At 41.9% G+C, this 6,000-nt stretch overlaps 1 protein-coding gene across 1 annotated transcript in view; it reads left to right on the top strand.

Annotated features, from left to right (window-relative positions):
* The first annotated feature begins 4,566 nt into the window (after nucleotides 1-4,566).
* The window catches only part of NAV1 (neuron navigator 1), a 349,739-nt gene continuing 348,305 nt past the window's right edge, over nucleotides 4,567-6,000 (top strand). The window contains exon 1 of the mRNA XM_051998661.1: nucleotides 4,567-4,814. The gene's annotated coding sequence lies outside the window, so the exon portion shown is untranslated. The remainder of the gene's footprint in view (nucleotides 4,815-6,000) is intronic.

The raw sequence follows: 6,000 nt of genomic DNA, 5'->3' as shown, positions 1-6,000 counted from the left end.
GACACTTTCTCGCTGGATGACTCTGGAGAAATCACTTCATCCTGTTTGCCTCAGTTTCTTCATCTGTTAAATGAACTGGGGAAGGAGATAGCAAACACTCCTGTATCTTTGCTAAGAAAACCCTAAATGAGATCACCAAGAGTCAGACATGATTGAAATAACTGAACAACATCAATAAGCCAAGGTCACACCATCAGTTAGTGGGAGGTCTGGGATATATTATTAATTGCCAGTCCAAGGATTTTTTCCATTGTGACACAGTGGATAGATCTTTGGGTCTGAGTCAGGAAAATCTGAGTTCAAATCCAGCCTCTGACATGCCCTAGTTGTGTGACCCTATGCATGTCACTTAACCCCTGCCTGCCTCTGTTTCCTTACCTGTAATATGGGGGTAATAATAACACTTCCCTCTCAGGATATTGTAAGGAACAAATGAGGTAATATTTGTAAAGTACTTAGCACAGTGCCTGGGAAAAAGTAGACTACAGTAGCTATATAGTAGTAATATGAATGTTAGTTATTAATATTATTATCTTCACCTTCTCTACCTACCTATTCACTCATTTATTCTCTCCTACCAACCATATTTATTAACCTAACCAGTTTCTCTTGAATGTTTTTATTATTATTTGTTTGCTGTGAGTGGTTCACAAATGGTATATGTAGAACATAATTAAAGAAGGAATCTGAAGGGATAGAAGTAATAGGAAATGTTCAAAGAGTAGAAGACAGTGGTCTTGGGGCAGCTAGGCAGTGCAGTGGATAGAGCACCAGCCCTGAAGTCAGGAGAAACTGAGTTCATATCTGATCTCAGACACTTGACATTTCCTAGCTCTGTGACCGTGGGCAAGTCACTTAGCCCCAATTGCCTCAGTTAAAAAAAAAAAAAAGACAGTGGTCTTCTTGAAAGGTGAACAGTCTAAGTAAAGAGAATGTTTAATTTCTCTGATGTCAGATAGTTATGTTCATTTGTATTCATAGTCTCCTAGTGTTCTTTGTAAATCTTGAAATAAATTCAGGCTGTTATTATAGATTAAATTAGATAGATTACAAATAGATGATATTATCTATTTATTACATTTACTTATTTAAACTATGTTTTATATTTATATTTGTTATTATTATCTACATATTATAAATAGACAAATTAGATAGATTATACATTAAAGATCCCAGGATTGCAAAAGGAGAAACATAGGAATATGATGGGAGGGAATCTATACCCAGTCTTTATTAGTGGTACATGTAGGCTTAGTTCTGAGCACCCTGTCTATCCCTATTATCTAAGTTCCCTTTGGCTAATCTAGTTATCCCTGATTTATTCATTTTCAGGATTCTATTCTTAGAAAAATTGCTAGGCTTCTCAAAATTATTTGCTACTTGGAAGGAATGGATCTCAGTCAGGTAATGTTATCTAGGTTTCTCTCTTTTTGCCCAGGCAGTAGAATATTGGAGGCTAGAGTCCTAAATTTGAATTCTAGCTCTGACAGATATGCAAATCACTTAAACCATCTAAACTAGTTATGTTTATTTAACCATATTTAAACTAGTTATGTTATATGGAGAGCATCATGTGGGATTTTTATAGTTGTTAAACTGACAATGAATGCTATAGAATCGACAAAGAAACTTATGAAAAGAGAAGGAAATAAGGATTTCCTTCTTTTTTTTCATGAATTTCTTTGTTAAATATCTACCATGTGCCAGGCATTGTGGTAAGAACTTTACAAATATTATCTTATTTGATCGCACAATAGACTTGGGAAGTAGGTGCTATTATCACCCCCATTTTGTAATTGAGATTAAGGTAGGTTAAGTGGCTTTCCCAGGGTCTCTCTGGATTTGAACGGAAACATTCCTAACTCTTGGTCCAGTGCTCTATTGAACCACAGACCTAAGACCGTTTTGTTTTAGTTCAATGATCATAAAATAAGGGACTCCTTTTTGCTATGTTTGTCTCTTTCTTGTCTCTCACTCTATACAAGGAAAAACAACAACAAAGCACAAAATAATGTTCCTCTTAAGTGAAAATTATTTTTAAAGAACAACTTGCTTTGCCCATGCTGGCACTAAACCAATGTCTCTAGCACCATGCTCTTATTTGGAAATAAATCTTTTCAACTCTCCAATAAGATAAGTGGCTTGGTTGGGATTAGCAGTGAGGACTCCAGGCTTTTCATCTTGGCTCTGCTCCAGACTCTGGATCTGGCCTTGTTGTTTGTCCTTCACTCTCAAAGAGGACCTGGCCTAGAATGTGCTTGAAGAACTCACAGAAAATATAATCATCATAATAATAATGTGTTTACATAGCATTTAATATGTACCAGGCACTACAATAAGCATTTTCACAATTGTTATTTTATTTGATCCCTATAACAACCCTGGGAGGTAGATGCTATTATTATTCCCACTTTACAGATGAGGTAACTGAGGTAAACAAATGTTAAATAAAAAGTCACATGGTAATAAGTATTTAGAAGTCATATTTGAATCAGATCTTTCTGACTCTCAATCCAGTATTTATTTTTTCCTATTATTATTTCCTCCCCAACTCACCTTTAATACACACATGCAAGTGTGGAAACAACCCTAGAAGTCCAACTCTTGAATTCTGATATTCTCTATTCCCAATGGCCAGGTTTGTGAGCTCAGCTAATGTCCCATCTTTATTTTGTAGAACTAAAAGCTTTATATAGAGATGTCTAGGAGGGAAGGCTACCTTCCCCCCTTTCTGCCCCACTGTCTTCTTCATGCAGAAGCTTAATAACCAGCTGTCACAGATGCTATTAAGGAGATTGCTGCTTTGGGTAGGAGGCTGAATTAAACAATCTCTAAAGCACAGCTTCTTAAACTTTTTCCACTCCTGATCCCTTTTCATCTGAAAAATTTTTACACAACCTTGGATATATATATATACATATATATATATATATATATATATATATATATATATATATATATATATATATATATATACACACATATATATGTATATATATATTTATAAAATAAGTATATAAATCAAATATTTACTGCTAATAAATCATAACTTCATGTTCCCACATTCAGTTACATGACCCCATGTGGGATCCCAACCCATATTTAAGAAGCTTTGCTCTAAGATACCATGGAACTCAAAACTTCTTTGATTCTATTCTCCAATCTCTCCCCTTACTCATTCTTGCTCTCCTATTGCCCTTTTTTTCTACTTTCCCCTAGTCTCCCACTTACCAAACCCTTCGTGAGGTAGGATAAGCTAAGGTATAGCAACAAGGTATAGCAGAGTTGGGAGACCTGAGTTCACATCTCAGTCCTGCTTCTCATTGCTTTGAATGATCTTGGGCAAATAACACTACATTCGCCTTACTCTAAGAGATGAACCTGTTGATCTGTAAAGTCACTTCCAGCTCTGATGACTTAACAGACTTTGTTGGAGTTGGAAGATTCCAAGCACCTCAGATGAAGAAACTGAGGCTCAGAGAGATTTTGTTTTCCCCAAAGCCTCATGGTTGTTCGTGACAGAACGAATACTAGAACCTAGACCTCTTTTCCTATCCAGTGCTTTCCCCACTCTTCTGCGTAAAGGTAAGGCAGCAACATGAGGAACAGAGAATAATGCCGGCACAGAGTAGATGCTTGATAAATGCTCGTTTTCTGATTGACCAGGTCTCAGTTCAGTAATTCATTCTGCTGAAGAGATGGGGAAGCATCGTGATAACGAAGCTCAATCCCCAAGAAAATAGTTCTGATTTTGTTGTTGGGGATGGGGAAAGAAGTGAAAGTTTCAAATCGCACTCCTGATGCTATCTGTATGACATTGGGCAAGTCCTTTAACTTCCCCGACCTCGATTTCCGAATCTGTCAAATGTCTAAGACATCTATTGTGACTAAGATCTAAGATCCTATGAAGGGTCATTGAAGGAGAAATAAGCATCCTGGGACTCTTTTTCCATTTTGTCCCAAGAAATCAAGAACATCACATGCAGAGTTGGAGTTGGGGGTGGGGGAAGGAAGGAGGATGTGGTGATATGAGGAAAGGGGCACTAAGGAAGGAAGGAGGATCAATGAGCCAAGGAAAACCTCATTTGTGTAAAGGTTTCCTGCTCTGGCCAGTAAGGAACCTGAGCCACACCACCAAAGAGTTGTTCTTTCTACTTCTGGGAGAGAGGAGAGATGGGGATCTGGGGTGGGGGGAGGGGCAAAGGGAGGGGCGTGGAGAAGGCAAGAAAGAGTTACTGGGAATAGCTTTCCAATGACAAAGTCTGGAAGGGACCCATGCCTCCGCCCCTCTGCGGGTTAAACTGGCACGGGGCGGGGGTGGGGGGATCCAAAACAGAGAAGTCCCCCTTCTTCCCTCCCTTCCTCCACCCCTCTATCTCCTCCCATCCCGGCAGTGGCCTGGCACACCCACCCTCCCCTAAGCCAGCAGAATAAAGGGCTGGCGTGTGCCTCGGGGGCAGCGGGTCACATGGCTCCACCTCCTCGCCGGGGGATCCCGGGGGACCGCACTTTGTTCAGGATGCTGCCGTACCCATTGTGGAGGCACAGCCCGCTGCTGGCTCTGTGAGAGGGCTCGGAGAGGAAGAGGAGGAGGGGGAGAAGGAGGACTAGGACAAGGACGCAGGCAGCCGCCTCCGGCCGCACTTCGGCTCAGGGGGCCGGCTCTGGCGGCCAGGGGGAGCCCCTGAACAAACTTTGTGAGGCGCGAGGGAACGTCGTGGGGCAGCTCGGGGAGCGGACGAGATCTGCCTCTGGAAGATGGGCAGCTCCCACCGGGATGCATAAGCGGACCTGGAGGACGGAGCCGAACCGCGGTGAGTGGCTTCCCTGCCATTTGGCTGACTGGGCTCGGAAGGTCCCGGCATCTGAGTCACCACCGGCTTGTTGGGGTTGGTGGCTCGCGGAAGAATCCGAGAGGTCTGACACTTGGGGTTCCAGCTGAGGCTGATGGGCAGTGTCCGAGCTTGGGTAGGGGCTGGCTTGGCAGAGAGAAGAGATTTGCCTACTGGTGAGAGAACTGGGAGGGGGAGTCAGAGACAGAGAAAGAGACGAGACAGAATGACAAGAGACAGACAGACTTAGAGAGACAGACAAGCAGACAGAGACAGACACTGAGAGAAACAGAGACAGAGGCAGTTTATATAATAAGCATAGAAAGCTATAGATGTAAAGCCTGACAACAAACTCATCAAACATAGCCTATATTGGCTCTTATTAAAACAGTCAACTTTAGAACTATGTTTTTCCACCTCGGTCTGATACATATATAAGTATTTTGAGCTTCTGTGAGAGTCGACTCAAAGCAAAATATAAAGTATTATATTTCCTACACTCTATTCCCACATCTACAACTCCCATCCTTAAAGCTCCCAATGCCACTGAACTCTTTCTAGCTTGTTGCCTAGTTGCTGACTAGTTGTAACAGAAGGGATGGAAAAGGGGGATGTTAGAGGGGGAGGCCCTGGGCAGGTGACTTTGTAGGGTGTTTTAGAATTTGCCTCCTGTCAAGTCCTTTGGATTGGGCCAGGACACATTCCCCAATCTTTCAGCTTCTCTGTGATGGTTTCTGCTTTTTATTCTGCTGCTTTTCTTTCTGGTATCAATTCCCTCCTACTCTTAGCCCACCAAATATTTGCTGTCTGGGACTTGAGGAAACTCGTGGGGGAGTGGAGTTTATTAGAGGATAATTCTAGAGATTTAGATCCTGGAAGGGAAAGGGGAGGGTGACAAAAAAAAAAAAAAAGCCAGCTAAACCTTACATAGAACAAATGTGGAAAGGAAGAATTTGGGGGGAAGGAGGGAGACAATGAGTCAGTTTACCCAGAAAAGAGGGAACCTTGTTCCCCAGAGCTGAATCCAAGAACATCAGCTGGTGGGGAAAGCAGGCTTTGCTAGGACATTCGCTGGGCTCAGCTGGCTGGCGTCCTAGGAATACGGGAATCAACTCCATCTCCTTGCTGATAATATGTTGTTTATCTTGCTTCCTGTTTCAATGAATCG

This window comes from Antechinus flavipes, chromosome 4 (genome assembly GCF_016432865.1).
Source record: "Antechinus flavipes isolate AdamAnt ecotype Samford, QLD, Australia chromosome 4, AdamAnt_v2, whole genome shotgun sequence".
NCBI lineage: Eukaryota > Metazoa > Chordata > Mammalia > Dasyuromorphia > Dasyuridae > Antechinus > Antechinus flavipes.
Note: the sequence above shows the minus strand (reverse complement) of the source record. Positions and strands in the feature narration are given on the sequence as shown.